This window comes from Heteronotia binoei, chromosome 9, assembly GCF_032191835.1.
Source record: "Heteronotia binoei isolate CCM8104 ecotype False Entrance Well chromosome 9, APGP_CSIRO_Hbin_v1, whole genome shotgun sequence".
In the NCBI taxonomy this organism is placed as follows: Eukaryota; Metazoa; Chordata; class Lepidosauria; order Squamata; family Gekkonidae; genus Heteronotia; species Heteronotia binoei.
Window position 1 is genome coordinate 57,174,834 of NC_083231.1, and position 27,396 is coordinate 57,202,229.

At 42.4% G+C, this 27,396-nt stretch overlaps 1 protein-coding gene across 1 annotated transcript in view; it reads right to left on the bottom strand.

The window, feature by feature from the left end:
- FHIP1A (FHF complex subunit HOOK interacting protein 1A) overlaps window positions 1–26,897 on the bottom strand; it is a 135,274-nt gene extending 108,377 nt beyond the window's left edge. The window contains exon 1 of the mRNA XM_060246653.1: window positions 26,158–26,897. The gene's annotated coding sequence lies outside the window, so the exon portion shown is untranslated. The remainder of the gene's footprint in view (window positions 1–26,157) is intronic.
- Between the last annotated feature and the right edge of the window lie 499 nt (window positions 26,898–27,396).

Here is a 27,396-nt window from a genome sequence, read left to right on the forward strand (position 1 = left end):
ACAATTATTTCTAGGTACAGGAAATATTTTAAAAACTGAAACACGCAAAAGCTCTATACAACTGCCAATTGAGAAGGGATGCACAAGAAACCCACATTTTCCCCTTATATTCTCCAAAACCAGATCGGTTCATGTTCCTAATTTTCCTAAATGGTGGAAAATGTGCAGGAAATAACCCTGATAGAGATCAAGGTTATTGTTTATTTCACTGTTTTCTATATTATCTTGTTTGTACTGCATCGTCTTCTAATTCTTGCAATTCAGTTTTTGCATCAGTTCATGGTATGGCTTATATTAGTCCTTTACTGCACGTTTTCCTAATTCTATAAATCACCTTCAGAAAGGAAGGCTATAAATAAAGTAAGTAGGCCATTCCAGAGCTATTCTTTAATAGGGTCAAGAGACAAGTGTTTTTTCAGTACTAATATTTAAAAAAATATCAGTTCCACAAGTCACAGCAGCTTTGGAGACTCTACTAGACTTCTTGCCATCTACAAACTTGGACTTCTTTTGCCTTTTGCTGGCTACATTCAAAACTGCCAAACTATTTTTTAGTTTCCAATCCCCACCCAAAGCAGCTGGGGTATTTCTAGAGCCACTAACTAATGAAAATCCCTGCTCACTAAGCAAACAGCTTTTGTTAGCAACCTATACAAATGTACTTAAATGAGATAATGTTGACTATCCAAAGGATAACATTTTAGTCTATATTAAAATCTAACAGGTCATAATCAATGATAATTCTAAAACAATGCTTAGAGTGTGCCAACAATATTACACCAGCAAACTCACAAACTTGGTCCTGAAACATCTTACGCTATAATTGCTGAAATGAAAGTCAGCTGTCACAGCTACAGAGAAAGCGAAATATTTGGCTCCAAATTCTTTGTTACACATTGAAGGCAGTCCTATTTCACATGCTGTATTGTACACTGAAAGACAGGACCAGTTTTTCCTGTTCCTTCTGAGCAAAGCATGAAACTAAACACTGTGGGTGGGATGCTAACTTCCTAACTGTCCGTATTTCTGCTCTATTGAGGAATCCTGCCAACCTGTCGTCTTTCCTGAAAGATCATTTTGCCCATTTGTATATTTTAATTCAGTATCTTTCCTACACCAGCTGTTACATCTTCTCTTAAAATAAACAGAGGGGGGATTTTTCTTCTGTTTTTCTACTTTGGAGAAGTACAAAATTCACTTTTTGAAGCATATAACACCAACATTGATTTTGCAGGCAGAAACCCAAAACAAAATGTATCTGTATGTATCAACTTTACTGTTTTCTGCACATTTTGCCAATACTCTGCCCCCACATTCCCATGAGTAAACTAGTAATACAGACCTAATACAGCAACTTTGTTTTGCTGCTTCAGAACAATACATGAATCTATCTACATGCAAGTCTTTAAATGCTGACACTAGATCTGGCCCTGCTATACCTGGCTGACCATCCTCTGAGTGGAGTGCGCTCTGAAACAGTCCAATGAAAAATTTCTCTGTGGCCTCTGTCTTAGCCTGGAATTGCTTCCTCAAAGGCAAAGCAGAGTTCTACTTTGCCTGCCTTCAGGAGAGGCTGTAAAACAGAAATGGGTAGGAGGATGTTTGGTTCAGGCTACACTGAGATCAGTAGTATGTCTATTGCTCTGCTGGCTGTATCATTTATTTTATTGGAGGTATGCTGGTTGTAGGTATTATTAGGTAGTTTTATGGGATGTTATTAGCCATCTTGGGTTCCAGCAGTGCAGCAAGAAATGCAAGTTTAGACGTGTTATGAAATAAATAAATAAATGTTTAAGAATTATATAAGAAACAACCAGCAAAAATAAAGATTTTTACATGAAAAGTATATTTAGACTGTGTATCACCAACTTAAAGTTAACTATATAAAGTTATTCAGACCCCTGAAGTTTTCAAATCTGTGCCCCCAAACTATGTTTAGCTGATCAGTCTCTTAAATTAAATAGATTTAAAGGGTGCCCCCCATTCAACCAGACAGTACACTTTTTAAAATAAATCTATGAATTTAAAAGTGTACATTTTTAGTAAGAACAGTCACAATAATTGTTGACTCTCTCCCTGCCATTCTGCAGTTGGCTCTGCCTGCTACAGTAGCCATTTTGTGGTTCCACCTGTCTCACAATTCCAAAGGTACCTGCAGGCTCGAAATTTTGGAAATTCTGCATTATATTGTATACATGACAATGTAAACCCTTTTCAATCCTGTTTTCGGTTGGATAGAGGTGGCTCGGCGGTCCTGATGCTTCTAGATCTATTGGCCGCATTTGATACAGTCAACTATCAGGCCCACCGCCTTGCTGATGCTGGGAGACAGGGATTGGCCTTAAAGTGGCTCTCCTCTTTCCTACAGGGTCAGGGACAAAGGGTGGCGATAGGGGAGGAACTCTCCCAACAGCACCCACTTGTATGTGGTGTGCCACAAGGGGCAGTTCTCTCTCCAATGTTGTTCAACATCTACATATGCCCCCTTACCCAGAGGTTTAGGCTGGGATGTCATCAGTATGCAGATGACATCCAGCTCTATCTGTTGATGGGTGGCTGGTCCGACTCTTCCCCGGAAGATCTGTCCACGGCACTTCATGCTGTGGCAGGGTGGCTCAGGCAGAGTTGACTGAAATTGAATCCCATAAAGACAGAGGTCCTGTACCTAAGTCGTGGCGGTCCAGGATCCAAGGTCCTATTACCGACCTTCGATGGGGCACCACTCACATCGGCACCCAAAGTTAAAAGCTTTGGGGTACTCTTGGATCCCTCTTTAACTATGGAGGCCCAGGTATCAGCCACTGCCAGATCAGCCTTTTATCATCTTCGGCTAGTAAGGCAGTTGGTCCCCTACCTCGAATGCAATGACTTAGCGACCATGATCCACGCCAGTCACCTTGAGATTGGATTACTGCAATGCCCTCTACATGGGGCTGCCCTTGTCTCAAACCCGGAAGCTCCAACTAGTGCAGAATGCTGCAGCCAGGTTGTTAAAGAGTCTCCCCCTATGGGAGCACATCCAACCTGTGCTGAAAGCGCTACACTGGTTACCCATTGCATACTGGGTTTGTTTCAAGGTGCTGGTTCTTACCTTCAAAGCCCTATATGGCCAGGGACCTGCATACCTTAGGGACCGCCTTTCCCCACATGTTCCCCAGAGAGCACTTTGGTCAAGGTCTAAAACCTGCTTTCATTCCCCGGCCCTAAAGAGGCCAGGCTCATGACAATTAGAGCTAGGGCCTTTTCTGTAGTAGCCCCACACTGGTGGAATGAGCTCCCTGAGGAGGTCAGGGCCCTGCAAGATCTCATACAGTTCCATAGGGCCTGTAAGATGGCACTCTTCCACCAGACATTTACAATTTAGACCGCTGGCTACTACAGTCTCCGAAAATATCTGGACCACCTCTTGCAATCTGCTCTATATAGAACATCTGGACCACTAAGATTTGCCTTGCGGAGAACACCTAGCTGGAATAGCAAGGCAATATAACTTAAAATCATAGCACCTGAATTGTTAATTTCTATGTTTAAAATTGCTTTTATTGTTTTTATGTTTTTATTATATGTTTATAGTTATGTATACGCATGACCATATGTGAGCCGCCCTGAGCCTGCCTTGGCGAGGAGGGCGGGATACAAATAGAATTAAATAAATAAAAATAAATAAAATGGAAACCATTTAATATCATAAAGCTTATGTAGAGAAAATACATTGTTTCGACTTTAGAATAAATACTCATACGAACGCTCGCATACTAGTCCTTCATACAATTCCTATATTTGGTTTTTATGTGGGCCAACAAATTTGGGAGCAGAGTCAAGTATCATACAGGACACAATGCATGGTGAATGAGCTAGATCACATGATAGTCTGGACATATGTCTGGATCTTGAATGACTAGTGATGGAAACCAGGATTGTGACAGCATTCAGACATCACAAAAAAATCATAATTTGTTTTTGACACAGCCTCAAATCTTCAGACTAATACAGTCTTTCCTATTCCCTCTCCCTTTTCTCATAAGACACTAAGTCATGATTGAAGAATACATGGTTTAAGAAAACATCCAACACGAAATTTCTTGTTCCATGTTAGTCTGTTACAGCAAAATCAAGTGGCACCTTTAAGGCTAACCAAGTTTATTCAAGCACAAGCTTTCATAAATCAGACCCCACTTCTTCAATTTGATGGATGTCCAGCTGCAGGTACCTTAACAAATGGGGTCCATTCCCCAATTGTATCCAGAACTCTAAACCATACCTTATTCAATCTTCGTTTAGACATCCAGACACTAGGAAAGAAATACACCTGCAATTTGTTAAGGTGTCCACATTTCAGACATCACGACAAATTGGAGTTGGATTAAATGTTTCCTGAACCAGGAGGTCTTCAGTCATAGCTCATAGCTCCATGCACCAAGAGGGAGGGGAAGTGCATAAGTATGAGAACAAATTAGACTTCAGTTCATCACAAGCAAACTGTGGTTTGTGTATCCATCACCTGCTCCTCTTCTTTAAATAACTGCATTCAACTACTTTATTAAGAAAGGTTTGAATTCGCTAAACCAGTAAAACAAAACAAAAATCATTTTAATCCATTTTTCTAAAAGCAAATGATCTATAACATGCAAGCTGCTTTATAGAAAATTTTCTACTGAATCCATCCCCAAAAGTGTTAAAGACCCTTTTGGGGATGCATCCAGTAGAAATATTTCTCCAACAGAAGGGGGAGTGATTTTCACCAACACCCCCCCCCAAAGAAAAAATTCTCCTACATCCCTCTTGTGCTGTTCCTTGCCCCCTGAACTGAGATTTTTGCATGGGATGCACATTCTTACTGACAATGAATAACATCTGTGCAACTAAATACCAACTGCTTGATTCAGACAACATATCAGGCTTCTGAAACAAATGAGAATGGAAGGCAAGGCTCAAGATGTGGCACCCAAGCACACACAAAAAATAAGTTAGTACACATTCAGGTTTAATGTCAGCGTGGTGTCAAGCCTGAATACAGCCTTGGTATTATACCATTTCTAGTATTCACTCAAGTGAACTAGAACAGTTTAATTCAGTTTCTGTCTCGCTAGTTCTTGAAATCTAAAATCAGCAGTTTCTTCTGGATTTTAAACAATGGTTTGTAAAATACATACTCCAAAATCAAAAGCTAATTTGATATATTAGCTGCCCAACACACTGTACAATAAAACTTAGACCCTTGGACTTTAGGCCATAGCTTAATTTTAAGTGTCCCGTGAGAAAAAAAAATTTAAGTGTCCTGTGAGAAAACAAAATAGTTGAGAAAGTAGCATGTTTCACTCACTCCATGTCAAAGATAAAGTTATATTTCCATTCCCTTCTGGTTGCATAGCCATCTGTCCAGGGAGAAAACACACACAGCGCATTAAAAGGTGTGAAATCAGTTTTTCTGATATAGAAGGGTAGAACAGAAGGAACAGAATAATGATGTCAATTGTATATAATTAAGTTTATGTTTCTACATGTGCTACAAAGTTTGATTTGAGATGTGTATAGGGCTTTTTTTGTAGCAAGAGCTCCTTTACACATTAGGCCACACATTCTTGATGTACCCAATCCTCCTGGAGCTTACAGTAGGCCCTGTACTAAGAGGCCAAAGGAGGCCCAGTTGAAGTCAACTAGGGACAGGGCCTTCTCAATCACAGCCCCTTGCTGGTGGAACCAGTTACCGGAAGAGGTCAGGGTCCTGCGGGACATTGGACAGTTCCGCAGGGCCTGTAAGACAGTCCTCTTCCGGTTGGCTTATAACTGACCGGCATTGAAATACTCTGAAGGAAGTCTATAAGAGAGCACACTGACATTGACTGATGTATTGATATATTAGTTGTTTTAATTATGTAAATTATTGTATTTTAATTCTGAATTTTATTGTTAGAACTTTTATGCTGTGAGCTGCCCTGAGCCCGCCTCGGTGGGGTAGGGCGGGATATAAAATAAATAAATAAATAAATAAATAGAGCCCTGTAAGCTCTTGGAGGATTGGCTACATCAGGGGTGTGTGGCCTAATATGCGAAGGAGCTCCTTATACCAAAAAAAAGCTTGTGAGAAAACAAGATAGGTGAGAAAGTGGCAAATCAAACATAGCACATGTAGAACTAACATTGTAGCACTTGTAGAAACAACTTAATTATATACAATTAACACCATTATTCTGTTCCTTCTGCTCTACCCTTCTATGTCAGAAAAACTGAATTCACAGCCATGCAAGCCTCATGGTGCAGAGTGGTAAGCTGCTGTATTCCAGTCCAAGCTCTGCTCATGACCTGAGTTTGATCTCAGCGGAAGCTAGGTTCAGGTATCCGGCTCAAGGTTGACTCAGCCTTCCATCTTTCCGAGGTCAGTAAAATGAGTACCCAGCTTGCTTGGGGTAAAACGTAGATGACTGTGGAAGGCAATGGCAAACTACCCCGTAAGAAGTCTATTGTGAAAACATCGAAATGCAGCATCACCCCAAAGTCGGAAACAATTGGTGCTTGCACCTTTACCTTTTTAATGAGGCATGTATGAAGTTCCATTCAGTAGATAGACATTTTGGCTGTTTTCTAATTTTTTAAAGTATAATCTAACAATTGACATCCATAATGTTTTATCACTTCACATAACCAGTTGGTGGAATCCTACCAGAAATTAGCACTGATTTGAAATGAATAGACTTACCACATCTTTGAAATGAATAGTCCTACCACATCTTTCAACCTCAAGATGGGTAACATCAAACTTCTGAGGCTTATTCAATAATCAGGTAGTAGCAACATTCATTTGTAGCTTCCCCCAATGCATCTCCCAAAGGATAAAAAAAAGTGCAGTAGAGGACAAATGAAATTTTTAATATAAGGACTACTAGGTTTTCCCTGAGCTATTTACCTCTTAAGAGGCCTGTGAGTTCAAACTGGCATAAGAGAGACGTTTGATTAACTTTTATTGTTATTTTTTGCAATTGAATGGCTTCTGTTTTTGGTTTTTCATCTCAGGATATCAAAAAGTGCAACCCGATATCAATCAGCATAACTATTTCACCCAGAAGCCATAAGAATATCATGGTGAGGGCTGGAGATTTCCTGCTTTTACAATTGCTCTCCAGCTGACAGAGATCAGCTCCCCTGGAGAAAATGGGTGCTATGAAAGATGGACTTGAAAAATATACCATGCTGAGGCCCATCTCCTCCCCAAAAAGGACCCTCTCCCAGATCCATCTCCAAAGTCTCTAGGTATTTTCGAACCCAGACCCAGCAACCCTATGGTCTGAAGATTCCCCCTTCCTCCCATTTTTGTTTCTTTGCCTTTTAACATCCAACATGATTAAGAGTTCTGGAAAATTTAAAAGTTTGCACACTGTGTTGTATTATTTGTTTAATTTTAATAAAAGGCATTATAGAGGTTTTGTGCTTGGATCATATTATTGACCAACACAGATACTTACATTTTAGTTAAGTCTATCATTTTATACAAAGCCTTTATAATATGGCCTATTTGTCTCCTCTATTTTTTCCTCTGTTTCAAAATGTTAGGTTAGGAGTAAAACAGATTTCACTGATCTCCATAAAGACTAAAAAATGCTTAGATAGTCTACTTCAGCAACCTGGAGGAAGCCCTCCGGGACTGGCTAGTGTGAGGCCTCCGGGATGAAAGAATACAACGGAGGCTCCTCATCAAGAAGTGTGATGGAGAGCCCCCTATTTTTCATTTATACAGACTTCATGATGACTGGTTTGGTTGCCAAGATGCCTGGAGTCCAACTCTCACACATCTACTCAAAGACATCAATCAATCAGAGTACTCGTATGCGGGCCTTCTCTATTGTAGCTCCACACCTATGGAACCAGCTCTCTGAAGCTTTTTGGGATGGCCTTTACCGATTAAATGACAGAGGGACTTGCCTAAGTGATTTTAGCCATCATACTTATTGGAAATAGCACCAGAATGTTAAATTTAAATTTTAAATTAGATTGTTTAAAGTTATATATTGTTTTTAAATATTTATTGTATAATCTACTGTATTTGATGTTGTTAGCCGCCCTGAGCCTGCTTCGGCAGGGAGAGCGGGATATAAATAAAATGTTGATTGATTGATAACCAAACAATTCTCAGTTCAGCAACTACTATCACTTGGCTACAAGAGCACCTACACTATACAAAGAGTCACAGTTTTACACATTCATTTATTCACAATTCAACCCTTTGGCAAGCTTAGGGAAAAATTTAAGACTATGAATTCCACAAAGGTCCAAATTGTCCACAAAAATATATGAACCAGATTTTTTAGTCTTCTCAGTTAGCACCAGGACTTTTTTTCCCTGGAAAAAGAGGTGCTGGAACTCTCAAGAGGGAAATGAAGGAGAACAACATGGATGCCCCTCGATAACTTTTAAAAATTTTTGAAAAAAATTGCTTCCACAAAGAGTTTCTGGATCTCTGTTCCACTACATTCCCCCAGGGAAAAGCTCTGGTTAGCACACAACAGTTTACACTTCCACAGCTATTATTATTCTGATCTTTGGCAGTGCCTATTTATCTTGTCTACCAGGGAAAAAAAGATTTTAGTCTTTAAGACAGTGCCTCAAAACAGTGGGGCAGGATCTCTTGGGAGGCCAGGAGTTATTGCAAGGGATCTGTGAACCTTGGGCAGATTTCTGCCTTTCCCTACCCATGTCTTCCCTCCCCCAGCTCACCTCCATGGCAGCTCTGTGTCAGGCTGATCAGGCTTCATCATCTTTCCACAGCATGGCCATGTCTCCTCAATGGAGTCCACCCACTCTGAAGCACCATTAGGCAGGCAGTTGTAGGCCATATTCAGCCAGAGGCCCTCACAAGTATACACTGGCCCAGTCAGGACTGTTTAGCTATTCATGAGGAGAACTGGTCCTCATGAAAGGCTTGGGTGGAGCACATTGGCTTTCATCTTCCACCTTGTCCCATCTGCAGTGACAGCTGGATCTACTGTACCTTGAATGGAATGTGAGCTTTAGCCCATTACTGAGCCTCTGTTCCTTCCAGTGGACTAGTTGGTTGGCTTCCCTGGTCCCTCCCACATTTCTGCCATTCTAGGGAGGCACAGAGCTGCATCAGGTAGCCTTCAGGGACTAGGAGCTTCACTGGGACTGAGCTATACAAACATATGAAGCTTTCTTATACAGTGTAAAATGATAGTTGGCAGACAATGATTCAGAATATTGCTAGCTGGAAATTCTGCTTTTCTTCTACTATATTATGTGACTCAGCAGTGGTCCACCCCACTTGTTTGCAGGATATGCATAATTGGCTAGCCACATGGCATACTTATCTCGGATTCCAGCTGTAGCAATGAGACACAGCTAACAAATCTCTAAAAATCTTTTAGAACAAGCCTCCTCTGAGCTTTTGTTTTGGCCTTAACAGACTACTATTCCATAGTTGTAAACCAGGCCAGAGGTATCTAAATATTGGAGGCCACCGTCCTTAAACATTTCACACCAAGAGCAGATAAGACAATGCCAACACATTTTACTGCAATATAGAAAGACTACAACCAAACTGAGAGTTAAGCACCCACTGAAATAGGTAGGTTTTAGTACAGCTACCTGCACATTAACGTGTAGTCGGCTTTCAGATATCATAAGGCAAATCTCACATTTATTGGGGAAGTGTCATTGACTATTTTATTAAGAAAATTCACACCTACTGAGTTAAAAAAGGATCCAGAATAAGGTATACTATTAGCATTACTCAGCAGACTCTTAAAGCATAAATTTACACTTCAGACTGTTAGTAACCAAATACCATCAACACTTGATATCTGTTTAATGGAAGGCTGAAGTTTAGACCCAGTAGTATTCCCATTAGGTTTAAACTAATTAGAAGAGATTTAAACAAGACATAAAAAGGGGCTGAACTACCTCACCCCTCACATGTTTATTTTTTTTTTCTAACAAGGCAGCAATCAGACTGTTCTTGTGCTCCGCTTGTCCTGTGGGGCAAGGGGTGTTCAATGTCCAGGAAACTTCAGTTTAGCAACTGCCACTAACATTTGTTTGCCATATTTTAATTAAAACTTTCCTGCATTAAACTGGAGAATAAAAATGTGCAAATTCCTTTGCCTGATATCTAGTATCAGCAAACTGCATAATTCTTAGATAACCTTTTACTTGTATTTAATTTGAATGCTTTCTATCTTAAAGTAGAAAGCAGTTTCTAAATCAAACTACAGATTAATAGATTAACACTATAAAGCTATCTTTAAATTACACATGCTAAAGATAGGACTGCAAATAAATCCTTGACATTGACATTATATTGGCTAAGATTAACCAGTGTAAATGGAAGTGTAAAGAAGGAAAGGGTTAGAACAGGTGCATCGAACTCATTTGTTATGAGGGGCAGATCCAACATAAATGTGACCTTGTCAGGCTGGGCCATGAGTGTCATAAAATGTAGCACCAGATAGCAGAGATATAAACTTTATAAAGGACACTTACAAACACAATTAAATATTTTTAAAACTTAAAATAAAACATGCTTAAAACATTAGCACTTGTTGGTCTTCTTTGTATCTCTCCTGTGCAATTCAGGGAACTAGGCAAAGGAAGCTCTGGTTCTTTCCTTCGTTCCCCAGGAGACCAGAAGGGTGAGAGCCTCAGCCAACAGAAGGAAGAGAGGTTGGCTTTGTAGCTGCGTTGTGCAATTGAGAGCCTGGCAAAGCAAACTATCCCTCCCCCCCAAGGGAGTAGCCTAAGCCAATGGAGAAAATAGAGACTTTGCTCTGTAGCACCTGCGCTATTGAGCAAGCCTGGCAAGGGAAGCTGTGATGCAGAAGGAAGCGAGAGAGAAGGAGAAGGAAGCAGATGACAGCCAGTTACTCGGGGGGCTGATAGTAGCCCTCCGAGGGAATGATTTGAACCCCAGGCCACATGTTTTACACCCCTGGGGTAGAATTTGGGATGTGATTCAAGAGGACAGGAAAAGTGAACTGCTTAACTGGAATCTCACCTTCCAACAGGGCTAGATCCTGTCTTTCGGAATTAAAAGTTACAAAAATAAAATAGTTTTTGGTAGTAAATGTATACTCATGTAGATTGTCCTATAGTCTTTTTGTCTCTTCAGCACATCAGAAAGTAAGATACTGACTCCTCATAGCATGGGGATATCTATATATCTAATTCCCAACATGGTTCCTCTGAGCGGATACTTATTCCCGCATATCAGGGGCACATGAAGGGTAAACTGATTTTCCTACATACTTGGGGCACTCCACAGGCATGCAGAAAAATCTAAAAATGTTACAAAACCTTTGAAAAACATTTTTAAAAGCCAAAAAATAAAAAAGTTCACATGTGCAGTGAACATACTTACTATGCTGCCGAAGGACATGCTGGAGAGCCCTAGAGAGGCCGCCACCACTTGGAATGTAGGGAGAAGTCATTGGAGCCACAAGGACAACTGCTGCAGCTCTAACCACCCCAGCTCTTGCTCCACTTGCTAGAGCAACAACTGTGCATGCTCCCTATTCAAATACCAGTAGGGAAATCTGTGTTCATCCATGCAGTTCTGTGTTTCCTGAGGTGTACATGTGTGTGTAAGAGAAAAAGAGGAAGAAAAAGTCTCAGAGGCTGTGAACTGTGCAGCTCTCAATTTCTGAGACAAGCATGTGTCTGTGTGTTAGAGAGAGAGGGGAGAGAAGAAGCCTCCTAAGAGATACTGATAGAAAGAGTTGAGAAAGGTGGGAAGAGAGCAAGGATGAGGGTGAGTGAATGCTAAGGGCAGGGTTAGATAGGGAGATCAGCAAGAGTGGTGGGTGAATGCCAAGGGTGGAGGGGAACTACAAAGTTGGGGTAAGTGAAGTGCTAGGGGTGGATGTTAGGAAGGATTGAGCACACTGATGAAGAAAAGGTGGGCAAAAGAGATGGGGGTAGGTTGACATACAATGAGAGAAAGGAGTGAAATAGAGGGTAGGCTGACAAATAAAGGAAATGGGAGAAGGGGAAAATAGGGCATAAGTTAACAGAGAAAAGGGTAGATTGCCATAGATGGTGGTAGACAGATAAGGGAAGAGGGAAAAAGAGGGAGAAGACTGTTCAAAAAGGAGAAAGAGAGAGGGAGGCAAAGAGGGGAAAGGGATGCACCCTCTGCAAGTTTCTTGCAGGTCCCCCTTTGCACAGTTCTAATATCAACACACAATGTGTGATTACTCCTTATCCAAAGATCACACGAAGTGAGAATTATAACTATGCTCCTCTGCACATACATTCATGTATCTTTTAGAGACAAACCTGTTTACCTTTTAAATGACTATAGTTCTACAATATAAGCCATATCACATTATCATTTCTAATTTTTGTATAAAGCAGCAGCAGCAGCAGCTTGGTTATGAGGAATGATGGTGGAATGAAGATTTAGCACATACACATGAGAGTGCGCACACAATGAAAATGGAAGATGAGTAATGTTGTTCTCTAATGCGGTTGTATGTAGGCATTCCATTTATCCACCCAAGGTGGAATATTAGTCCCAATTTTCCATTCACAAGGAACTGAGCAGGTTAAAAAATGGCCTCCACAGAGTGATGCTTTAGAAATTCTCTTCTCTCTAGTGTAAATACCACAGAGACTAAGGAAGGCAACCTTGAACAGGGGTCACCTCTGACAACCCCTTTCTTGGAGTTCACCATGTGTACACACACAGAAAGACAAGAGGGGTCCCCAACATGGTGTTTGTGAGACTTCAAAGGTGCCCACAGGCTCAAAAGGTTGGGGACCCCTGGTCTATTAGTATTCCTTAATATCAGTATACCTGCATGTGCAGGAGGCTGGATTAGATGACCCTGGGGGTCCCTTCCAACTCTATGACTCTATGAGATGGGAGATTACCAAAAAATTCCAACATCGCTATGCAAAGGAAGGCAATGGCAGAACACCTTTGTTAGTCGTTTGCCTTGAAAACTCTATTGGGGTGCCATAAATTGGCTGTGACTTGACAGCACTTTACACACACACACACACACACACTTTCTACAAAGAATATATTAACCTACAAGATACTATTAAAAGTTTGCAATTGGCAAGAAGTGTTATTTATAAGCATACTCAATTATCAATGAATTACAATCATTTGATATTGTGTTAAAGAGTAACCAAGCATGGTGGTTACTCATGGTTACCAAGCATGGTAACTCTTAGAACTACTATGCCAAGTTGAAACTAATTCACTGAAGCCGTTTGTTCTACTACTCCATCCTTCTTGATAAAAAAATGCATTGCAGAATGGCATAACAGTTTAAACATCAAGAAATGCAAGTGGAAAGGTGGTGAGAAACCACTACCAAAAAAAAGTTTTTATCATACTACCTACAAAAGATCCAATTCAAACTGCATTTTGATACATATCTATTTTATTATTTATAGTTTGCCTTTCTCACTGGGACTCAACCCAGAATACATATACCGTATTTTTCGCACCATCAGGCGCTCCGGATAGGACGAACCTTCCTCCTGGGGGGCGATCCGCTGCCTCCACCTCCGATCCCGGCGCTTCCCCCGCGCCTGCCTGCCTGGCTCCAGCTTTTTCCAGCAAGCGCTGGGATCGCTCCACGTGGCCCCTCCGCAAACCCAGCACTTCGCGAGCGCTGGATGTGGAGAGGGCAGCGTGCTTCCTCCTTGCCTGCCTGCCTGGCTCCAGCTCTGATGCTTAAAGCAAGCGCTGGGATCGGAGGGCGGAGGGAGCGATCCTGGCGCTTGCTGTAAGCATCAGAGCTGGAGCCAGGCAGGCAGGCAAGGAGGAAGCACGCTGCCCTCTCCACAGCCCGCGCTCGCGAAGCGCTGGGTTTGCGGTGGGGCCACATGGAGCGATCCCAGCGCTTGCTGGAAGAAGCTGGAGGCAGGCAGGCGCGGGGGAAGCGCCGGGATCAGAGGCGGAGGCAGCGGATCGCGCTCCCCCCCCCGGAGGAAGGTACGTACCTTCGCTCCATAAGACGCACACACTTCCCCCCCACTTTTTTGGGGGGGGGAGTGCGTCTTATGGTCCAAAAAATACGGTACTAAGTTAATACAATCAACAGGATGAACATACAATAACAGTGCAATAGGATTCAAATTGTAGAAATCTTGAATCAACAAGAAATCTTAAACAGAAATGAAGCAAATCATGTGAATAGCCTCTTTATAAAGAAGGGGGAAGGAGGAGGAGGTAATTAGATTAGATTTATACTCCACCCTTTACTCAGAGTGGTTTGCAATCTCCCCTCCCTTCCCCACAACAAACACCCTGTGAGATAGGTGGGGCTGAGAGAGCTCTCCAATAACTGATCTTGAGAGGAACAGCTCTGAGAGAGTTATGGCTAACCCAAGGTAATTCCAGCAGGTGGAGTGGGGAATCAAACCCAGTTCTCCCAGATTAGAATCCCCGCAATTAACCACTACACCAAACTGGCTAAGGTGGGGGCTACAACGGAGAATGCATGTCTATGAGTAGTTGATTTTGCTCATTTACAGGTTAAGCAGAAGGCCCTGCTCAGATGATCAAAGCTGCCATGCCATAACATGAGGACAGACAATCTCATAGGTATGAAGGACCGAGGCCATGAAGGGCCTTGATGTCAATATCTTAAATTGAGTCCAGTAATTGATGGGCAGCCAATGGACTGAATGCAGAATGAAACTGATATGCATGTTCCATCTAACTGCAGATAATACTTAAGCCACAATGCTCTGAAGTCTCTTAGTTGAATGCAAAGGAAGACTGATGCAAAGGGCATGACAGCAGTGGATGCTCAATGTTACTGTGATGTGTATCCAGGTAGCCAGATCAGCTGTATCAAGGTAGATATCCATCTTCAGGGTGAGACTGAATTGGAAGGTGTTTTTAGCAGCTGCATTAACTTGCTTGCCTAGCAATAATGCTGAATCCAGTATAATCCCAAGGATCTAACCACAGGTCAGTTGAATCTCTGTAGAAAGCGGGAAGCACAATAACCTTCAATATCTTCACCTTCCCAATCAGCATTACCTCTGTCTTCCAATGTTTAGTTTTTTTGTTCAGTCCTAGCCAATTAACCACAGCCACCAGGCAGCAACTCTAGGCTTCTACCACATAAGGATATACAAAAAGCTTAGTACTATCAGCATAGTGATGACAGCCAATCCCAAACAGTGTGTGATTTGTCCTAAGTGCTTTACAAAAATGTTGAAATGCATTAGGGATAGGGTTGCAGCCTATAATCCTCCATAGGAGAGGTCACACGAAGGTGATAACTAGCCTCCAGTGGAGATACTTAAGACTAGTTCAAATCATTCCTCCCAAAACAGAATCAAACTCACATCCCTGATACCTACTTCTGCCTCCAAATGCTTCATTCAACAAGATGTCATGGTCCATTGATCAAATGCAATAGATAAATCCAGTAGGACCAATTAAGAGACATGGCCTTTGCTATATTCTGATGGAGGTTGTCACCTAAGGTCAGTCTCTGTGGATCCAGAAAGTCTCTGTCTTGTAACCTGGACTGAAGCCAGATTTCAAAGGATGCAGAGTAAACTAGTTAACCAAAAAGATGTGGAGATGGTCTGTTACTGCCATCTCAGTCACATTATCTTTCTGGGGCAGTTTAGATGCTGGGTGTTGGGGAGCAGCATAACAAAGAGGCTATGTATTTAGCTTTTATATAAGCTTTACTAAAAAAACAGGGGAAGAAGAAGAAGATATTGGATTTATATCCCGCCCTCAACTCCGAAGAGTGGCTCACAATCGAGTGGCTTACAATCTCCTTTACCTTCCTCCCCCACAAAAGACACCCTGTGAGGTGGGTAGGGCTGGAGAGGGCTCTCACAGCAGCTGCCCTTTCAAGGACAACCTCTGCCAGAGCTATGGCTGACCCAAGGCCATGCTAGCAGGTGCAAGTGGAGGAGTGGGGAATCAAACCCAGTTTTCCCAGATAAGAGTCCACACACTTAACCACTACACCAAACTGGGAAGGAAAACAATAAAAACATTCTGTCTAATGTAACCTATATCTTAACTTGTTACTTTAAAATGGATTCTTCCTTCTGACCTTAAAACAAAGGCAGGAAAAGAAGCCCTTAAACTCCCTCCCACCAATATACTGATCAACCAGTAATAATTCTACAACAAATCTAATTTGGAATAGCTTCCTTGGTGGAAGCTACCTGCAACAAAGCTGATTTGCTAGATGTCCCATGGTGCAGAGCAGTAAGCTGCAGTACTGTAGCCCAACCTCTGCTCATGACCTGAGTTCAATCCCAGTGGAAGCTGGGTTCAGGTAGCCAGCTCAAGGTTGACTCAGCCTTCCATACTTCCAAGGTCGGTAAAATGGGTACCAAGCTTGTTGGGGGTAAAGTGTAGATGACTGGGGAAGGTAATGGCAAACCACCCCACAAAAATTCTGCCAAGAAAACATTATGATGTGACATCACCGCATGGGTCGGTAATGACTCAGTGCTTGCACAGGGGACTGCCTTTTTTGAAAAACTAAAATTAGTTTATGTAAACAAAAAGTTAACTGTTTCATGATAGCATGGAGAGTACTTGTATATATTCCAACACTGGGCTATAATTTGCTGACTGGTTTTTAAAGTAAAAGATAGATAACCACTTATTTCAGTGGCTGAGTTAGTTATTAATTTGGGCTCACTGATATTTCACAAATGAAACTGCAGAAAATTTTTAAGAACAATTGCCTACTGGCTGATGCTGCAGTCCACCAAGCCAATGTTCCTGTTAAGCAGCTTGAGGTACAGATGAAACCTCCCACAGTAGAAATGTAGTCATGCTCATGCAGAATAAATTCCCCTTCTCAGCTATTCATTGCAATTTTTTTTCTGCTGTCAAGTCCCAGACAACATATGGCAACCCTGTAGGATTTTCACAGCGAGAGACTTCAGAGGTGGTTTGCCATTATGTGCCTCAACGTAGATACCCTGGTATTCTTTGGTGGTCTCCCATCCAAATAGCAACCATAGCCAACCCATCTTCCAAGACTAAGACCAATATTTATTTGGCAATATGCTATTTATGCTGCTTAGATCAACTGACTTGCTTTCAAGCTACCATGGTGCAGTGGCTATGGTGTTGGATTAGGACAAGGGTGGCCAAACTGCTGCTCAGGAGCCACATGTGGCTCTTTCACACATATTGTGTGGCTCTTGAAGCCCTCATCACCCTGTCAACTGGCTTGGAGAAGGCATTTATCTTTTTAAATCACTTCTCCAAACCAAGCCAGCTGGCGGCTTGAAAAATGCATTTAAAGTTAGTTGCTTTTTTCCACCTCCCTTCTCCATCTACTTGCCTTCCTTCCTTCCTTCCTGTCTTGCGGCTCTCAAACATCTGATGTTTATTCTATGCGGCTCTAATGTTAAGCAAGTTTGGCCACCCCTAGATTAGGATTTGGGAGACATGGATTTCAGTATCCACTCTGCCATGGAAGCTTGTTAGGCGACCTTAAGTTAGTCACACCCACAACCTAACGTATTTCACAGGGTGGCTATGAAGATAAAATTGAGAGATGGGAAATGGTGCAAGCTGCTTTGAGTCACCATTAAGAACACAAGATGAGCCGTGCTGGATCAGGGGTCCATGTAGTCCAGCTTCCTGTCTCAGACAGCAGCAAACCAGTTGCCCTAGAGAAGTGGCTTTCAACTGGTCCATGGACAGGTGCTGGTCTGCCAGAAATTTCTGCCAGTCCATGAAAGGAGGGAATCAGAGCAGCATCTCCCCCACACACGCATGAAACTCTCCCCACTCTCCCTCCTGCCAAAGCTGCTGGGATGGGCCGGCTGGTGGGAGGTAGAGCTGCCTTGCCTGGTGCCAGGCTGGGGCATTCTGTGGTTTTTATTTCTGCCTTAGCAGTCCCTGAAATAATTATTCTATTTTCACCATTCCCCAAGTATAAAAAGATCACTGCCCTAGAGGACCAACGAAAAAGACACAGAGGCCAAGGCTTTTCCCTTCTGTTGCCTCCTAGTACTATATTTCAGAAGTTCACTGCCTCTGATTATGGAGGTTCCTTTAATCATCACTCATAGCCATTGACGGACTTATCGTCCATGAATCTAGCTAAACATTTTTAAAGCTATCTAGGCTTATGCCACATCCACTGGCAGTGAATTCCACAATTTAATTACTCACTGAGTAAAGAAACATTTCCTTTAGTCTACACAACTGCCCATCAATTTGATTTGGTGCCTCTGAGTTCTAGCACTACAGAACAGGGAGAAAAAGCTCCGTGACCACTTTCTCCACCCCACACATAATTCTATAAATCACTATTATGTCCTTCCTTAGCCTTCTTTTTTTCTAAACTAAAAAGTCCTAGACTTGTTCTTTTCCTCATTTAAAAGCTGCTCCAACACTATGATTGCCAAAGTGTGGTGATGGGGAAGAATTGAAGAAGGACCCCTGAATAATTAATGAATACCTCAATAATAATAATAATAATAATAATGGAAAATATGGTTGTGCCTTCAAAAGAGAATGTCTGATGCAACATTTAGAGTGACTGTTAAGAGGCCCCTCAGAGGAAGTTCTGCTAAACTGTTAAAAGCAGACAGGCTAAGGGTGTGAATCCAAGATAACAGCAGCCCCACAGAGAAGGAGCTTCTTGCTGATAACACAGAGGGACAGAGCAGGGGAAAACTACAAGAAATTACTAGAAGGAAAGCAGGAGGTGGAGCATTTGAATTAGATAAGAGGGGGCTTGTCTGTTTGTTTTAGGGATGAATAAAAATGGTGAGAAGGCTGATGATTTTAACTTTTGAGCTTATAATGACAAGTTCTACTTTGATGTCAAAGTAAAATACCTCGCTTCAAACCAAGCAATGTGTGGGGCTTCGTTATTTACCTGCTACAGAATCATCCCAAAGGCATCCACTCACATGTGGTGTGCTGCAAGTGGTGGTCTATCCCCAAATGTTATTTAATATCTACATGCGCCCCCTTGCTCAGATGGTCAGGAGGCATGGTTTAGGGTGCCATCAATATGCAGATGACACCCAGCTCTATCTATAGATGGGTGACTGATCCACCTGCGCCTCAGAAAACTTGGACCTGGCAGTACAAGCCGTAACATCCTGGCCCAGCCTGAGTCGATTGAAGTTAAATCCAACGAAGACGGAGGTTCTCTATCTGAGCTGCGGTGGCCTGGGAAGGGAGATTCCCTTGCCGGCCTTTGATGGGGCTCCACTAATACTGGCCCCTAAGGTCAGGAGCCTGGGAGTGCTCCTGGAGTCCTTCTTAACTATGGAGGCCCAGGTAGCTGCTACTGCTAAGTCTGCCTTTTTCCATCTGCGGTGGGTATGGCAGTTGGTCCCTTTCCTGGAGCACTGCAACTTAGCAATGGTGATCCATGCTATGGTCACCTCAAGGATAGACTACTGCAAGGCCCTCTATATGGAACTACCTTTGACTCTGACTTGGAAACTGCAGCTAGTGCAGAATGCTGCGGCGTGCTTATTAAAGGGGCTCCCTCGATAGGAGCACATTCAACCGGTGTTAAAAGAACTGCACTGGCTGCCTATTGTGTACCGAATCCATTTCAAAGTGTTGGTATTGACCTTCAAAGCCTGGCTTTGCTGAGGTCCTGCCTATCTAAGGGACCACCTTTCCCCATACATACCCCAGAGAGTGCTGCGTTCAGGAGAGCAAAATCTGTTATCCATCCCTGGACCAAGGGAGGCCAGACTAAATTCTACACGAGCCAGGGCCTTCTCAGTGGCAGCACCAATGATATGCAATGCTCTCTCAGAGGCCACGAGAGCCCTGTGGGATCTCTCCCAATTCTGCAGGGCTTGTAAAACCGAACTTTTCTGTCAGGCCTACAAAAACTAACATTGGAGGAGATTGCCACTGTTATGTTGCTGAACAATATCTTCTGTAAGACCACTAATAGAGTAATATAAGGAATAGAGAACTGAGATATGGAGAAGCCATCTTTGTTATGAAATCTTTTTATAGCACCTAATAATGTAGATTTTTAATTATTTATATGTGTTTTATTCTTTTATAATTGTACTTACATTGTTTTATTATGACTGTCAGCTGCCCAGAGTCCGCTCGTGGAGTGGGCAGCATATACATCTAAAGTAAATTTAAAAAATAATAATAAATTTATTGCTCTTATGTTCTTTTCTCATTTTTGCTATATTGTTTTTGAGATGCAGTAAACCAGAAGGGTACATAGTATTCCAAATGAGGCCAAAACACTGCTATGCAAATGCATTACAAAATTTGCTGTTTATTATTCTTAAATCCTCTCCTAATAATCCTTAGCATGGAGTTTTTTATTTTATTTGAATTGATTTACATTCCACCCTCTCCACAAGCGGACTCAGGGCAGGTTATAACATATGTGGAGAAACGCCATCTGAGAGTGTTGGTGCTTCATCCAAAAAGGCAGGGATCAGTAAATCCATTCAGCCGGCTTTGTAGCCTTCCCCTCACTCCCCCCCTCCCTTCCAGAGCCAAATCAACAACGCTAGGGGGAAAGTCTCCTAGAGAGGCAGGAAGGGCTGTTGTTCTTGCCATGTGTTAGGCAGGAAGAGAGGCCAGATTTGAGCCAGCGCTCGAGCAAGCATGTGGTGAGCAATGGAGGCTCCTGCCTGGGGGCCCCCAGGCAGGCAGACAAAGTAAGTCATTTTCTTAGGCAGATCAAGTATAGACCAGGGACAATACGATGCGTTTAAAAACCACCTTTATTTTGTTATGCTGTTTGCTGTGCTTTGCTGTGCTGTGCTAATTTGGTAGATGCAACTGCTTTTGTTTTGTTTTTCTTTTCCTATCATTTTTACTGTTTAAATAAATGTTTTTTTTTTTTTAAATACTGGCAGTCAATCTCTGTACCACATAGATCCCCAGACCGCTTTAGACCACGCTGTTTTTAAGAAGGGGGCCCCAGGGAAGGGGGGAAGGCATGCAGTTGGATAAGGTGCCAATCCTCCAGGGGTGCCCCAAAGAAGCGCTGAGGTCTCTGTGAAACCCAAGTGCAGGGTGGCAGAGGACCTTGAGGCCTGGCCTCACAGCTGGAGAGGGGGATTGGGAGTCCTGTTCCTCTCAATCTGAACCCCGGGACTGAGCAGGTGGTGGCAGCGCGCCCAAGGGGCAGGAGGAGAAATAGCTCCCTCCAGGAGTTGGCGACTCCATAGGGAGCTGACGGGACCGGGTCTGAAGGCAGAATCGGGCCGGTTCCGCCACAACATATAAAATAACATAGTTAAAACATATACATTAAAGTTAAAAATAAAAATTAAAAATAGACAGCCAGCAGCAGGAAATACAGAGTCAAAGACAGGAGTCACTGAGTTTGCCTCTTTCACCGCTGCTGCATACTAAGTCAACGTTTTCATCGAGCTATTCACTGTGACCCCAAGATCTCTTTCAGTCTTGGTCTCAGCCAGGTCAAAAACAATCAGCATATATTAAAAGTTTGCTTTTTAATTTTTTTTTCCAGTGTGAATCACCTTACATCTACTGAGTTTGGATGTCATTTGCCACCTTGTTGACCATTCACACATTTTGATAGATATGCTTCACAATCCATTTAAATTTTTACCATCCTGAATAATCTGATATCATCTGCAACTTGGCCACTGTAGTGTTCCTTCTCAATCACTAATGAAGAAATTAAACAGCCTTGCTCTTAATACAGATCCTTGTAGGCCCCTGCTGCTCACTCCCCACTACTGTGAGAATTGTCCATTTATTTATTCCTACTCTGTTTCCTGTTTAGCCAGGTTTTAATCCAAAAAATGACCTGTTTCCTTGAGCTCTAGGGACAATAATCACAAATTTGGTAGAAAAGGAGAAGGCCACAGATTGGGGGGAGGGGGGCACCATGAAGTAGAATCACACTACCCCCCCCCCATATATATATATATATAGCTCTCCCTAAAAAACAGAAAACTACTCTAGCCTTTTCAACTTACACAGCTTCATACTGGCCAAACTGAATCATACCAGACAGGTTTAGATTTAACAAGAGATGTTGTATACATTGCTCAAGAATGCTTTTGGTATGCTATCAGTCCACAAGGCATTATACATAATTGTTCAACTGCTGAATAATGGCAGTTGTTTTGTGAAACATTTATGATTCCATTACAAATGAAAATACATTATTTGGGGGTGGGGGGGAGAAATATTTTTTCAGAGAATGAAAGAGGAGACTCCTAATCTGCAATTCATAGCATATTAACATGGAGTACAGGGTTGTGTTGCAGATTAACAGGATTAAGTGGTGCTGGATGCAAAATACAGTTTTCCGTTCTGTCATGGAGCTTGCTGGATGACTCGGGCCTGTTACTCTGTCTCAGCCTAACCTACCTCACAAGTATAAAATGGAGGAGGAAAGAACAATATACACCGCCCTGAAATCCTTGGAGGAAAGTTGGGAAAAAATGTGCTAACTAAAGATGGACCAAAGGCTATTAGGACAGAAAAGCAAAAGAATGGCCATTCTCCCTTTGAGAAAACAAAATCAGCAGTTAATCAGACTACATGGACATTTATATGAAAGCAAGATACCAGTAACATACTGCCAGAGTGATGTGGAATATACACATTCCTTGCACAGAAAATGTTTAAGAAGCGGAGGATTTTTAGAGGATGTACTAGGTAGGTTATGGGGTAGGCAATCCCTGGCATCTGTGCCAAACAGCAGTATGTCAGATCATTTTGCCCAGCAATTCAGCTCCTTTTCTTCTCCTCAGAAAAAGGAGTACAGCAGAATCAAGTCAGAGCACAACTCTGGGCCATTTTTAAACCAGCAGTAATATCATCTACCAGGATTTGCTTTGGACCGACTTCCAATGAGTGCCAGAAGGACCACACTAACAGCTAGTGCAGTTGCTGCTCAATTAGCAGATGTGGGAGGCTGCCAGTCACATGTGTGATACCACCATACAGGCAGCAGACAGGTGGTTTAAGCTTATCAAGCCCTGGGATGGATCACTGTACATGGCTGAAGGCTGGCCTTATAAATCATAAATAGTGTACAACATGCTTAAATCAGAACAGATTATAGACAGCTTCTTTATTTCCCCTCTTGCACAACTCTTCCACTCTCAGCAAATTAAAAGCACAGAATACAATTAAGCAAATCTATTTTCACCAAAGAATTAGAAAGTGTCCTGTGGCTTTGAAAATTCATTTGTAGCAAAGGTTTCCCAACTTTTCTCTACCCCACATATGTAAGAAATGTTTCTTCACTGAACTAATGCAAGCTACTTGGAGTTTAAGTTTTAATTATATAATTATTGTTTTCTTTATCTCTGACCTCTACTTGTAGTACCCAAACAATGGAAAATGTTCCTTAACAATCTAACTTTACAGCAACAAATCTGTGCTAGCATCATGTAGTTCAATCATAAGCATACGGACTTGGCAGAATGCTTGACTAGGATCAGCAAGGCTTATGCCCAGATAAAGTGTACATAGGTTGGCAAGTATGCAACTCCTTCTAGCTCAGTGACATTTCTCCTAAGTATGCTTAGGGTTGTGTTGTAAAGAGAACATGGAACTTTAATGAATGAGTCACCACTACATAGCTAAAACTAGTTATCTGAATGTTAAAACAGAACAATGACTGAAATATGCTAATGTGCTGAAAAAAATTGTATTCCCCTGAGTCACATGGGGAAAAATAGGGGGACATTTGGATTTTTAAGCACCCGCCCTGCATAAGTATGGGAGGACAAGGGAGAGAAAAAGAAATCAAAGGCATACATTTTAGCTGTTTACCTAACCAAGAATCTAGCACTGTTACAGACACACTTACAGTTTCCAGAAGGACTGCTGTGTTAACTCTGTTGTGGCAACCAAGAGCCCTGTGGTACCTTTAGGTCTAACGAATTTACTCTGGTGGAAGCTTGTGTGAGATGAAGCCCAGTTTATCAGACAATATTTGTTACAATACTGTTTCAAAGTCAGAACGAAATCTAAGATTTCCTTTGACTCCAAAGTCCCAGAAAACAGAGGTACAAGAACTTCATGCTCAAGAGCAGAAATTACTTGTCACTGTTTCCGTGAGGTACCCAGATCAACAAAGACACATATATTCAATTAATAACTGATAATCCTGCAGGTTTAGGATCTCCTTAGATAAGCTAAAAGCAAAGTTAAAGAGCAGCATAGTTATAAGCACCGCCCCTCCCAAAATACTGGATACACAGATGCTCTTCAAGTGTGTGATATGTTTACTGAGCACACCTGATATCCATAAACCCTTTAGGGAATGGCATGATCCTCTTGGTGATCACATGGCTGAAACTGGTGACTAGAAGTAGTGGGGAAAACATAGTTTACTTCATTCTTAAAGATTTATTTTCTCAAAAAATTAAATTTACTGTTACAGTGCATAAATCACTAACAGAGAAACGGTTGCATGAACAACACTTTAGGCTGCATTCCTAAATTCATTCTCTTTGGAGTTAGTCCCATTCACTAAAATCAGACTTACTTCTGAACAGACCTTAGAACTGCTCCTTTTTGCCATTAAATCACAGCTAAACTATGGCAACCCCATGGGATTTTTGAGGTAAGAAACATTAAGAGGTGGTTTGCCAATGTCTGCATCAACATCACAATCCTAGTATTCCTTAGTGATGTCCCTCTCAAATACTGATCAGGGCTAACCCTGTTTAGCTTCTGAGAACTGATGAGATCTAGCTAGCCTGTGCTTCCAGGTCAGATCAACTGCATCCTTCAAATCCCATCTCAATCGTGAATTCGTTTAGGCGCTTTAAGCAAACATTGACTGTTCAGCCTTGAGAAGTGCTCTTCATTTAAAACTTTTACCTACCAATCTTGAAAACAAACAAAAAACCCCACTAATCTACATACCAAGTAATAATATAAAACTATATTCAATATCACCAATATCTTAGATATAATTTATAGTGGCCCTGGGTAAGGAAACCTTTGGTACATAGTGACACATTCCTTGTGCATTCCTTTATAAAATACACAACAAATATTTTGCTTCAGGAATGTTCATGCTAGCTAGCATAGATTTCTCTTCTACTTGATTTACAAGTGTCAGAAACCTTATTTAAAAACTTAAGTATAACTTGTGAATCTTGCTTTTTCTAGTACATATGTTGAATACAGTAGGAGTCTGTAGGTAAAATTAAACTTTTTCCCCTCAGCCAAAAAGATAAAACACAATTAAGATAGAATTATTTCCCAGTGACCTATATATTTTTGTCGGTTTGCCAGTTACTATTATTGCAAGGCATTCAACATCTTCGCGTGGACTGACCAGTAACCTAAAAATAACTCTTACTTAGAGGTAATCAGAAGGTCGATCCAATCGATCAACAAGTAGAGCAACAATTAGGAAGCAACGTAAATAAACGCCTTAATTTGCCTGTTGCCTGGATAACAAAAGAACTTGCTCCTCCCGCTGCATCATCATCGTCCGTCCTCAAGTAAGAGCGGATTAAGTTTGTTATAACTTGGAAGGCGGCCGATTTTCTTTGGCCAGAGTTTGACGGAGGGGGTGCGGCAGGCGAGACAAGGAAAACTCTGGCTTGAGTCACCCATCACACATGTTCCTACAAAGCCTGCAAGGAGGTATCCACCCTTCTCCTTCTGGCACTGCAAATTACAAAGGGATGTGCACGCCTCCGCAACAAGGTACACTGACAACCAGCAAGAAAATCTTCCGACGCGAAATTCCAGGCGTTTCCCCCAGGTTAGGCAACAAGTGTGGAGCTGTTTCAGAAGAAATTCTTTCAGGCACGTGGGGGGTGGGGAGTTTACAAATCGCAAATGCCTGAGAAGGGAGACTGGCTGTTCGCCCAGTTAAGAGCTTCGGCGAGCCAAGAGATCTCCTTTTGTACGCCACACTTACTGAAAGCCAGACGGCCCATCACTCGGGCCGGGGGGGGGGGGAGAGGTCAAGGGAGAAGGCACAACACCACGCACGGCTCCGCCCGGTCCCCACCAGGGTGCTCTGAATGACGTAATGCAGTGAGGCACAAGGGCCTTTCAAGACTCCCGCCAGCAGGACCACCACCCTCTCCCGCCCCCCCCCCTGCTCCATCTCTTCCACAGCCGATGGACGGAAAATTCCACCCGAAGGAACGCACGTGGGCGTGTCCCGCGGCTTAAGTGGCAAGAAAAACATGAAAGGGGGCGACTACCTGATGGCCTCAGCCCTCCTGAAGAGGCCACTGAGAGTCCCTCGTCGCCTCTGTTCTTCCCCCACCCAGGTCAGATACTTTCACCGAAACAATAATCCTTGCGGGTCCTGGGAAGCCGGAAGTTTTGTTTTCTCCTCCAACAAAGAAAGAGTCGAAGCAACAACTCTCTGAGCGGGTCGCGGTGTTGACTCAGCCCCGCTCAATTCTCTTGACGCTACTGCGCTGCCTGCCGAGAGGAGAAAGAGGCGGGGGAAGTGCTGCTAGCAGCAGCAGGTAAATCCCTCCCTGCGCCGGAGCAGCCGGGCGGCTTTAGACTGTAATCCTCCCAGCGCTGCAAAGGAAGGCGGGAAAAGAGACTGTTTTCTTTATAAACTACCAGTGGTGGCCCCTTGTGAAGGGGGGGGGGGTGTAAAGAGTGAAGGTAAGAATTTGTCGGCACTACAAGCAAGAGAAGGCTACAGCAAAGTTTGTAGAGAGAACAGCAGCGCGAACTCACATGCATACGAAAGCTTACCTTCTGAAAACTTTGTTGGTCTTAAAAGTACCACTGGACTCCAGTTTTGTTCAGAATGCCTCAAACGTGGGACTTGCAGTTTGTGTCTAACGCTTCAGTGGTTTCTAGAGAAAAGCAAGCGTGAACTCTCCCTAGAAGCTAAAAGGACCAAACTGAGGATATCGAACTTTGGTCACATTATGAGAAGACAAAACTCACTAGAAAAGATAATGTTGAAGCTAAAGGCAACAGGTAAAGAGGAAGACCCAAGGTGAGATGGATTGACTAAATAAAAGGAAGCCACAGCCCTCTGATTGCTAGATCTGAGTAAGGGTGTCAGTTGTAGGACATTTTGGAGGTCGTTAATTCATGACATCACTGTAAGTCAAAAGTAACACGATAGCTCATAACATGCCCAACACAGCGATTTTTTGAACGCTTAAATTCCATTAAAATAAATACTGAGTTCTGAGTAAACATGGGCAGGATCAAACTGTGTTCTTCTCAATGGAGCCACACTTGTTTGTGGGCACCCACTTTCTAGCCTCCTAGATGCCCCTTAAGCTGAATGCCTCTCCCCTGCCCTCTACACCACCTCCCTATATGGAGATAAGTTATAGGTGGTAGTATCTATTGCCTCAGCCTAACCATGATGCATCTGGCATACACACATCAACCAAGACTTTCTGGAAATTATCATCTTGAGAATGTTTTGTTGTTTTGGTATTGGGTTGTTATTTGATGTA